At 38.9% G+C, this 12,078-nt stretch overlaps 1 long non-coding RNA gene across 3 annotated transcripts in view; it reads left to right on the top strand.

The window, feature by feature from the left end:
• The window catches only part of LOC126427902 (uncharacterized), a 71,746-nt gene extending 59,960 nt beyond the window's left edge, over positions 1-11,786 (top strand). For all 3 annotated transcript variants that reach the window (XR_007576751.1, XR_007576750.1, XR_007576749.1), the window contains one exon: positions 9,757-11,786. This is a non-coding gene — a long non-coding RNA (uncharacterized LOC126427902). The remainder of the gene's footprint in view (positions 1-9,756) is intronic.
• The last annotated feature ends 292 nt before the right edge of the window (positions 11,787-12,078 follow it).

The raw sequence follows: 12,078 nt of genomic DNA, 5'->3' as shown, positions 1-12,078 counted from the left end.
GAGTTTTTGAATTTTTTCATTCTTTGGCCTGTGATAACATCCTTAGGGGACCACATAAAAATCTTAAAATTAAACATTTAATAGATCTATGTGGTATCAAACTTCAGTACATATTTCAACTGTGAGATTGAAGCAGAAGTTATGAACAAAAATTACCAATATGAGTCATACTGTCTTAATATCTGCAATATTTGGACTAATGGTAGTGTGTATAAGTTACATAATTTAAACATTTCTATGGTCACTTTTTTTTTAAAAAAAAATGAGCCAACTACTTACATTATCCTGTTCACACCTTATTTGTTTTTGCTACACTCTTCATTGAACAGAGTTCACACAGTTTGGGCATTAGATTAAAAATTTGCCCAGTTGCAGTTATAAATTTGATAGGAGACAGCTTCTTCAGTACATTCTTAACAGGCATCCTGATTATACCCTTTTCAACTTTTTTTTAAACGGGTCCCTTGGCCCTGGTGAGTAGTAAAATGTAGCATGTGCATCTTGGTTTTCACAATCAATATTATCGGCTTCGGCAATCCACCACTTTTTGCCTTAAACATGAGCCGCTATATCCTTATTTTAAAGTGTCAATGGTAAAAGTTTACCACTATTGGCGGATGTTGATGTGAACTTACACTTGCGAAAGTTGTGTAATTCAGGTATAAAACAATGAAAACATATTGGGTGCCTTTAATCTTCTGGCAAGTGTTGAATCTTTCCTCCAAGACATTGGCATAGAGTTCTTGTATTTCCTCACATTTTACAAAAACACAGGTAATCCCTTTACCTATTCTTTACAGAATTTAAACATTTCTTGAGTTGTCAAGATCTGGTTCTCATAGGTCCGCTGCAGACTAGCTTTTGTGACAACTCGCTCTGTTGCACCCTCAACCCCATCACACACATTTTTCCCATAGCATGATCCAAAAAGTGCCATACTGCATAAAGTCCATGGTCTTCTTTGAGGAAGGAGATGTTAATAAGTTTTTGTTTCTATATTGCCTTGCAGCACCATCAGGAAAGAAGATCAGTTTGTTTATTTAAGGGTGGTGCTGTTTTATGTAGTTTGTTAATTGTAGTTGGAAAGCACTGCTGTAGTGTTGTGTCCAAGGTGATCACATATGACATAAAAACCGTGACTCTTTAGTTTATGTTAATCTTTATAATAGAATACAAATGGATGAACTGTGCCCTGTTTGTTTACCCAGTGGTTTCTTGGTACTTCCTCTTGAACAACAAACGAATAGTTCCAAGAACAGTCGGCAAGAACTAAGCATTCGTCAACTGTCAAGATTTGCTTTTTGTCTTCCAGAAATTTACCCTTAACTTGGGCAGTAAAAGGATGCATTTTCAGGTTTTCAAGGTTAGCTACCAACACTTCAAAAAACTCTTCTCGTGGTTTTGTAATTGTTGCCATTTCCATTCTGCCCTGCGTCACCCATTGTTTGTATTCTGTATTGTCAGGTATCAAACCACCTTCTTCTCATTCTTCAACTATGCCAAGTAAAGCTTGCTTGCCTGGACAGTCGTGAAGTTATCTCATTATCATATAATTGTAACTGTCCAAATGGTCTTTATAGTCAACTCTAAGATTGGCCCCATCCATCATCAACTTTACATTCTTTCACTTTACATTCTGGTGATGAAAACAAACAAAACTGTATGGGTGACACATTATTTTGGTCTCAACTCACAAAAATTTCAACCTTCCAATTTTAATGTCAGGGTTTTCTTTTTTGAATTTAGTGAATAATTATTTTAAATTACACAATGTTACCCTTTCATGTCTCTGAACCTTAGTACCATTTTCTTTCACAGACACAGAATATTTTTTGGCAGGCATCAAACAACAGTTATTGTCATCTTCATAAAAGCTAACAACCTTTTCATTAGCTTCATTTTTCTTTTTAAGTGCAAGTAGAATTCTCTGCTCTTTCACTAACTCCCTTGTTAATTTAACCAAATGTTCTGACACATTAAATTCACCATTAACTTTTTCTCGTCTCCAAGAATTTGGTAGTAAACTGATAGTCGTAACTTTATCCTCTTTTTTTAAATATGTCATTTAGTTTTTAGCTTTTCTCTCAAGTCGTCATATTCGGTCAGAGAATTTTCAGACTTCCATCTGGTTTAGTGCAAATTTTCTTTTGAAATGGAACTTCGAAATTTTTTTTTGACAGTAGTTGCCACTGTCTTAATTGTTGCATTCAATGTAAAAGATCTTTTTTCTTTGCTTATTTTTCTAATTTTACTAGCAGGTGATGCACCTAAGATTTCACAAGTTAAATTCACTTTTTTTATATTTTCTGGTGAGTCACAAATTTGTTTACCTGAATTATCACTCTCTCTCTCTCTTTCTTTGTTAATGACAAATATTGTAGAATAACATGTTGGTCACAATGAATTTCCTGACATTATGTTGAGAAAAGGGCATTCACTTTTAGAGTAATACTCTAACATTATTTCTCTCAGACCTTTTGTTATAGGCTTCTTAAGTTTCTTAACTGTGTCCAAGAAAGACTGGCCAGAAGAGTGATGAAATTTCTTTAAGTATTTAATTTCATGGTACTTGGAAGTTGAGTTAACCCCTGAGCCAACTTGTAAGTTAAACAACACGTTCCTTCACTGTAATCTTCAATTAAAGTATATCTTTAGGAAACACCCCATACACACTCTTATGGTATGCTTCACTAATTATAACATGAATAGAACACAGAGACTCCATTGTTAAACTGCCCACTTCAAGAGTTCATTGTTAACTGAGCCGAGTGAACAGAAGAGGAAAGACAACACACAGATTTGTACAGGCTTGTCTGTGAGCCTGTACAGACTTGCAGACGCTATCTTCTAGCCTGCTGAAACTTTCTGCAGAGGATTGTTTCAACAAATAATCATTTATTACTTTAATTCATGTGTTTTTTGTGTGTTTAAATTATATAATTAATTCTGTTTCAGATATTAAAAAAGGTATTTTTTTACTCATATTTGTAATTTTTTCGTAACTTTCCTTTATATTGAAGTTTGATACCATAAAGGTCTATTAAGTGTGTAATTTTCAGATTTTTATCTGGTCCCCTAATAAAGATACTGCAGACTTAGGATAAAAAACTACAAAAAATTTGTTTTTTTAAGTAGCGTATGTTTTTAAGTGCTAGCTTGTCACCATTGGTACTGTATAAAAAGTAACTATACTGTGTAATGTAAGAGCACAAAAGACATTAAGGCTGAGAAATTACTCCTTCTTTGGAAAAGTACTGTTCAAAAATGGAGTTTTTTTAATTTGTGACCAATAACTTTGAGCCATTAAAACATACTAAGAAATACATTCAGCTAGGCGATCATGGTTTTAATTTGTAGTCCAGTGTGTACTGCACTAAATACTACTTATTTGAAAGGTCTGGGACAACCCATTGCTGAATAATTTAAAAAACTGTAGAAGCTTGTAAATGCAAAAAACCGTTTGCAGCCTGAAACAAAAATTGGTCGCTGTTTCTGAGTGATAAACAATAAAAAATTAAAAAAAAATGTTTTTGAGCCCACTAAACATTACGGAATTTACCCAGTGAATATCAAATTTTTCTGAGATGGTCACACTACCAACTTTTTTTTTTTTTTTGAGCACTTGATTTGGAATGACTCGTCTTCAGAGACTTGTTTTTTACATGTGTTACATGATTAGTGGCTTGCAATGGTAATCACCATTTTGATTGTCTTTCCTCATGGTCCTTCCATTTAGCTCTATATTCATGCATTGCACAATTTATTGACTCAACTTTCGTCTCTACATTTTTGTTTTATATCATTTTGCACATCCCTTCTGCACTCTTTCAAACACTTAAATCTTGTTTATTTGTCATTTGATAATTTCATTCCGCATTTCCGTTTCTTGGGTCTTCTTTTTAACAACAAGCGTGTTTGGTTGCCCCATATCAATCATCTGAAGGTTGGCTGTTCCCATAAACTCAGTGTCTTTTACTTCCTTGCCCACATCTGTTGGGGCGTAGATGGTTTGACCCTTTTCTGCCTTTACCGACTATTAGTTCTGTCTTGTGTGGACTGTGGTTGTCAAGTTTATGGATCAGCTGCCTCGTCCACACTGCTCCTCTTGGACCTGGTTCACCAACGTGGTATCCATTTAGCCACTGGTGCCTTTCGCACTAGCCATGTCAGTAGTCTTCGGGTGAAGCTGGGATCCCTCCCCTTTTGATTTGGCGGTCCCAGCTCCTGGTTTCCTGTGCCATCACTATCTCCTCTTCCCATGCTCACCATTTCCTACTGCATTCTTTTTGTGGCTTCGGGCTGTCACTCATCCACTGTCCTCCTTCAAGTGGGTTTAATAGTTGGGCTCTGCCCACTTCTCTCTGCCATGATTTCCATCTCCCTTCCTTGGCCTCTTCCTCACGTTCTTTCCCAAACAGCCTTCCTTGGTTAGATCCTTAGCCCCGGATTTTCTGGAACCTGGAAGCCTCCATGGTGTTCCACTGTTCGTTCCAGATTCTCTCATGATAGTTTCAGGTTGCGGTTGTTTTTTTATACCGATGGCTCCAAATCTGCCAATCATGTGGGATATACCTACACGTCTTCTGTTGGTACGGAACACTCTCTCTTGCCTATCACATGTGGGGTGTTTGCTGTGGAATTGATGGCCCCCTATTGGTCCCTCTGCTTCATTAAATAGTCCTCTCTCAACAGAGTTTTGATGTGTATGGATGCAATGAGTGGCCTTCAGGCTAACACCTGGAGTTTTTCCCACCACTCCTTGGTCTCTGCCATCCACGACCTTCTCACTCATCTTTGTGATGCTGTTTGTTTGGTTGATGTCCTTTAGGTTCCCAGCCATGTAGGGATCCTGGGTAATAAGTTTGCTGATTGTTTGGCTGGTAATGGCATCTTAACCCCTCCCATTCTCTGTGACTCCTCTGGCGATGGATTTGCGGCTCTATATTAAATCCCTTTCTGCTCCAATGTGGGAAGCTTCTTGGGGATCTACCCCCTGTCAAATAAATTTTGTGCAATTGAGAATACTCCCACCACGTGGCTTTCTTCCCTTCACCTCTCCTGGCGGGAATCTCCATCCTCTGCCATATTCCTGTTGGCCATACTAGGTTGACCCCTTCCTTTGCAGGGCTTCCTTCACGGTAATGCATATTTTGCTGGACTGCCACTGCCATTTGGCTCTTCTTACTAAATATACCTTTCCATCTTCCTTCTTTCAAATGTTTGTGGACACTCCTTGCATGCTTACATCAGTCCTCAGTTTTCTTCATGAAAGTGGTTTGTCCTCTCAGGTTTAGAATTTGAATTTTCCTTTGGAATTTGAGTCCCTCAGCTTAGGCATTGGTTATGGAGGCCTTCACCTTGCCTCCACAACAGGCAGGTTCTCCTCAGTTTTTTCCCTACATTTTGGCTGATCTGTTGTGCTGTTCTGTTTCCCCTTGTTTTGTGTTTCCCCATTCTGTCGTGATAATGGTATAGTGTGGGTATCGGGACTGGTCAGTGGTAGTGCTGGTGCCCCACAACATGCAGTGTTTCTGGGGCACACCTGCTCTTCCTCCTGCCATGACATTCCTTTTTTCCTCTTTGTTCGCCCGTTATCCCCTTGGTCGACTGTAGTGTTTGTGTTGTTCCTCCCTTGATTTCTGCCATCTTAAATCATGGGACCGATGACCTCGATGTTCGGTAACCTCCCCCTCCAACCAACCAACCGACCATTATTACCCACTATCGTACTGAAGTAGAGCAACTTAACCACATCTTCAGCCTTTTTTTCATATACAGGATGATTATAATTAAAGCTAAACTTTCAGAATGCTGTAGAAATAACACCACTGGTCAGGATGACATCAAATTGTAATGGAATATTATCAGAGAAGGGGGAAAACATATGGCAGAAGGGAAAAAAAGGTGTGAAAATTGATCAATAGATAGTGCTTTGTTAAAATATGTAAATGAAAACACCTGTCATGCGCACAACCCATTGAAGTTGGTATAAACCCTCTGGATACATGGCTTTTCTTCCTTTCGTGTCTGTGACGTTCACCATGACTGTCTCAATGCATGATCGTGCTCTGCTTGTAAAGCTGTATTAAAAGAATGATGACTGTGCACATGTCGCTCTGCAGAGGTTCTAGACACTGAAGGGTTTAAAAAAAGGCGTTGGTCCGATGACTGCCATGGGTCTGGAGAAAATGATTTAGAAGTTTGAAAAGATGGGTTTTTTGGTGTGCAACCTGGTAGAGGGAGGAAATGAATTGATTTGATGTCAGTGAAAGCAGTGACCACAGCAATACAGGAGGAGACAAGTGGAGGTGTGCAAAAGTGTAGTTCACAGAGAATTGCCAGAACACTGGACATACTCATGAGCACGGTGTGTAAAATCCTACGAAACATCCTTCTTTGTGATCCATTCAGAATTACCTATGTGCACGAGTTGCTTCCTGTTGACCTGCCGGAAAGAGAGACCTTTGCTTTAGAATATCTTGCTCACATGGAAGTGGACAGTGACTGGCCGTGGAAGATTTTGTGGGCAGATGAAGCTCACTTCCATCTGACAGCATATGTCAATACACAGGATTGTCAAATATGGGCAACAGAAAATCCACATGCAAATCAACCAGTACTACTTGATCCTGAAAAGGTCAATGTGTGGTGTGGGTTTACGGCATCATTTATCATAGGGCCATATTTTATCGAAGAGACAGGTGCTTCCGGTCATGTACCATCATTAGTAAATGCTATGAGTGTCTTTTGGTCAACCACGTCATTCCAGCTTTCCAACAGCGGGGATATGTGGATGGGATCATTTTTATGCAAGATGGCACACCTCTGCACATTGCAATTCCAGCTAAGCAGCCGCTGAAGCACCATTTCGGAAACGCTAGAATTATCAGCTGTCATTTCGATACAGCCTGGCCCTCCCGATCATGTGATCTTAATCTGTGTGACTTCTGGCTGTGGGGCTATCTGAAAGATGTTGTGTTCAGTGTTCCGATTGCAGACTTAGCTGCATTGAAGTCACGCATTGTGCAGCACATTCTGAATATGACGCCAGAAACACTTCAGTCAGTTGTGGAACATGCTGTTTCTCGATTTCAGGTTGTTGCAGAAAATGGTGGACAGTGCATTGAACATGTCCCACAAAAATTAATAATCTGATTTGATTTTGATTGATGCTTTTTATGTGGTTTTCGGCCTCAGGACAATTAAAAACTGATGTGAGTGATGCTTTTTATGGGGTTTTTGGCCTCAGGACAATTTAAAACCTATTTTTCCCATCAGATGTGATATGACCTTGCCGTGGTGGATGGACTTACGTAACTAACAGTATCACACCTGTACACCCATGCACACTGAGTAATACAGTTTGTTTAACGTCAGCTGTACACCTTAGTCATTGTCGTATGATTCATTTGTCATTTGGAGTCGACCACTATTAAATTATGATGCTTACAGCTCCATCTATTGCTACATTTTGTAACTGTTTGTTTTTCTTTTGCCATAAGTTTTCCCCCTTTTCCGAAAATATTCCATTGCAGTTTGACATCATTCTGAACAGTGGTGTTATCTTTACATCAGTTTGAGAGTTTAACTTTAATTATAATCGCCCTGTATATTCCATTGCTGTGGACACACGTGATGGTTGCTACTTACAAATTGTGACTGTATTAGCTCTGTGGTAGTTCATTCTTGATAGATCTTCAGCTAGATCATTGAAACAGTCATTGAAAGCATTTACTATTTTTTCGGGATCTGAGGTCATCACATCATTTAAATTTTTTTTAGTGCATTGTTCTTTGTTTCATTTTTGCAATGTTCCAGATGTCTTTCATTGTCTTATTACATTCCTCAATAAGTATTTGGTTACATAACTTCTTAGCTGGTTGTATTAAGTTTTTGTAGCTTGCACAGGAAAATCTTCAGTAAGTTTAAACTTACTTCATAATGCTTTGCATATTCATTAGGTACCATTTTTTCTGGCTAGAGATATTTTATTCCTTTAGTTACTCATCTACTTCTACATTTGTTTCCAGGTTTCCTTGGTTTCAATGGAAATGTAATGTTCAAGCAGTGTTTTATGAAAAGCAACAAACATTTCATAGTATCACTTTCATTATTACATTATTTTTTTAATTATGTCTTTCCTTCTGGACTTCAGATTTCCTGTTAGTAACTGGGCTTCACTAATGCAGCAATCTTTGTTAATGACTTAAATTGGATATTATTAAACTTTTTTATATTTACAAAAAATGTGCTTGAGAGCTGATATAACATTTTCATTTATTTTAATTGGAGCTCACATGGTTTTTCAGTAGTGTTTAAAACCACTATTTAAACCTCCACATGACAGAAATATTTTGTTTTGTGCATTACTTTCACTTGGGAGTACTTAGAGAATATAGGAAATAAAAATGTCAAGCTCTTAGGAATACATATTGATGCCAAACTAACTTGGGAAGAGCATATAAGCCAAATCTGCAAAAAAATGTCAAGAGTGACCTACCTCATATGGAAACTGAGAGATATGGTCAATAATAATTATTTCCATATAGCATATTTTGGACTCTTTCAGTCACATATGTCATATGGCCTACTCATATGGAGACATTCTCCTCATATTAGTAATATCTGAAAAGTCCAAAAAAAAAATTGTTTGTATAATGTGTGATGCTGTAGAACACTGTGCCCTCTTTTTACCAGGCCTAGGATACTAACAGTAGTGAATCTGTATATCTATGAGGCCGCACTCTTTGTCAGGAATAAGATTAAAGAATGTATTGTCAGGGAAACAATTCACAAACACAATACTAGAAATAAGGCAAACATTGATATTCCAAGGCACAGGCTAGCAATAACAGGAAACTCCCATAAAATAAGTCCCCTCAAAATTTTTAACAAATTTCCTCTTGCCATTTGATCCTTGCCTTCTAAAAAGTTCAAAATCTCAAGAGTGACCTACCCAACTGGCCTCCCCCTGACCAACACGCAACCATCACTGGCACCGAGGCAGAACCAGCTTTCTTCTGAAAATGCAACAGACCTCCACCCTTCCCTCCAGTGAGCTTTCACACGACGCCAATGAAGTAGCAAGTGGCGGTCATTTGGGGTCAACGGAATGCACACTGCAGGATGTCTGTCTCAGAGCTCTCCGTCAAGTAACTGATTTGTAGCAGTTCATTGTGTCACTGTGGTGCCAACTGCAGTACAATGTGCCAGAGCAATATACCAAACATGGTATTCCCTCTTCATACTGCCACGTGGCCGTCCAAAGGCCAGTCTTATTGCGACTGTACATTCTTGTAATTACCGCTGCCAGCAATCGTGTACGGTTGCTACATTCCTGACAAATCTTTCTGCAGTATTGCAGAAGGAACTTCCAGCTTCTCATACTCCTATTACACAACTTGTTCAAACTCTGTGAGGTGTTGGTAAAGTCCTCAAATGCAAGCTCACTACATCCAATCTCAAAGTTAACTACTGCTCACAGCTATTACAGTGTGTATTTAGAGCAAACCTGATTTACATCCTTATAATGATGCTAATAATGCCACTCTTATGTGATTGGCATGAAATTTGAATGGACATCATGTTTCAGATGTAGAAACATGCATACCAGCTTGCATTTATGTTGCACAACTCCTTTTTGGTGCTGCAATTTTTTTTTCTGTCAGTGTATGAGCTCACATGTACATAATTAAAATATCTCAGTTGGGTCTTCACATTGTAACAGTAACAGCAGTGTTTTCATTCTTATCACAGGGAGCTGAGAGTCCAGTGGTGTAGAGGTGACCCTAATGTCACAAATCTGCTGACTGAGCAGATGCCTAGCCTTGAAATCCACAGCAGCTTTGAAGAGGAGACACCAGCTTACAACACAGAGGGTGAGGAGAGTGACGCACAAGTCGCAGAGGAAGAAGATGAAGAGAATGCAGGGCCTGGCGATGCAGATGAATCGCAGGATGGCAGTTGGGAGAATGACAAAGATAGTAACGATGATAGCAGCAGTAGCAGTGATAGTGAAAGTAATAACATTATTTGGGATGAAAGTAGTATATCTGTTCTCTTTTTAGAGGATATATAAAAGTGGTGTGATTTTTACACAGAAATACAAATCTCAGTACTGATTGTATTTCATCTGGAGCAGTATAACTGGATCAAATTAACTGCCATTATTGGATTTAGCATAGCATCATAATGGACAGCTAAATGCTGTCAGACTAAAACTAGTGGTCTTTGTAACATTATCATTAAATTGAATTTCCTGTAATGTCATGTTAACAATGGCGAAAAGTGTTTTAAAGTAAGATAATTATAAATTATTCTAGAGATGCATAGCTGCCAACCTTGGGAAAAGACTGTCTGTTATCACATTGGGAAAAATGATGGAGTGGGGTACGGGGGTGGGGCAGAAAATTTTAAACATTGGAAGCACGATTTAGGCCTTTAACTCTTTCACTGCTGCATGCGCCATAACAGTGCACGCATCAGTGTGCATTGCACTCGGGACGCTCAATGCAGTGGTGCTTGCCGTGCTGGGAATGATGTGGCATTGAGCACTGCAACACTTACTTGCTACACCAAGTTGTTGTCTTCTGTATTTATTCTCTCCAATGTCTAAATTGTTGCTTGAATATTATGTATTTTTGAAGTTCCTAGAATTACATTACATTAGAGAAAAGTACATTTCAGAAAGTTTTTTCGTATGATGTATAGGGTGGGTGGGAAGTAACTAGGTACCATTAAATGGCTGTTAAGTTTGAAATTTTATGAAATAATATTGGAAATAACATTAAATAGGATAGTGATTTTTTAATGCTGTGTAGTACCAACAGTGGCTGTGAGGGGCAATATACTTCACAACAACAAAGATGGCCGATTGCCCTACAGTTAGAGAATGAACACAGAGCACTTTATACTGTGAGGTGTGGAATTTGACCATTCTTGTGCAGAGATGGTGGTGTATGGTGAGGGGAAGGAATGCCACAGTTTGCCTGGAGACAGTAAAGAAATTGTCACGCAAAGCTAATGACCACAGGTTCGGTGAGGGATGCAACAAAATCAGATCGTCCATCTACATCTCAGTGTCCTGAGAATGTGGCGATTGTGCAGAATGTGTTCAATCGTAGCCTGGGGAAATCGACATGCCAGGTAGCTCGTGAGAGCAGACTTGCAAGGCATGCGGTGTGTTAGGTGTGGCATAAAGAATTAAACTTTCAACCGTGGAAACTCCATTATGTGCAGCAGCTGACACCAGAATGGAATAGGGGGAGGTAGTGGCAGAAAATTGCACTCAATTTTCCTCAATATCACACTTCTTAAAGTGATTGCTTGTAACTTTTGTTTATTTTGATTGGCATTTTTCTCAGTGAATGTGGAACTGTTGCTTCCCTGGTAGTGTGGCACCATCTTAATTGCTGCAGGTCTGTCAGTTAAAAGAAAAGGGAAAAAAGGCACAATATTGAGCCTCATGTGTTTTGAGGGTGTATACCGTATTTACTCGAATCTAAGCTGCACTGGAATCTAAGCTGCACCTGAAAAATGAGACTCGAAATCAAGGAAAAAAAATTTTCCAGAATCTAAGCCGCACCTGAAATTTGAGACTCGAAATTCAAGGGAGAGAAAAGCTTTAGGCCGCACCTCCAAATCGAAACAAAGTTGGTCCATTGTAATATGAGACACAATTTAGGTCGAATGAATGATGATACAGCTACAGTAGTTTGCTTCGAGTCGTGAGCTTAGCAGTTAAGCTTTACCAGGTAGCCATTGCTATGCGTCAGGCGCTCTGTCCGTATTTGTATGGGTACCTTTCCTTTTTCATGTGCTTCGTCTGGTTTTAATTGATTGCTTATTTTTCTTTGATCTGATAAGTGCTGTTCTCTTTGTTGTAGGTGTTTACATCACTCTAAGCTGAAAATGCATTCCTGTACTGTGTCATGCATTGTTTGTCACATTCTGATAATGAGTGTTTACGGCCTGACGCCGCTCATGGCATGGCTTGCTTTTGTGCGCGCTACCGCCGCTTTTAAAAAAAAAAAAAACAATGGCAAGAGACTGCTATTTGTTGTTACTTACACTGCTGCT

Source organism: Schistocerca serialis, chromosome 12, assembly GCF_023864345.2.
Source record: "Schistocerca serialis cubense isolate TAMUIC-IGC-003099 chromosome 12, iqSchSeri2.2, whole genome shotgun sequence".
Lineage (NCBI taxonomy): Eukaryota > Metazoa > Arthropoda > Insecta > Orthoptera > Acrididae > Schistocerca > Schistocerca serialis.
This window is presented reverse-complemented; position numbering and strand designations above follow the sequence as displayed.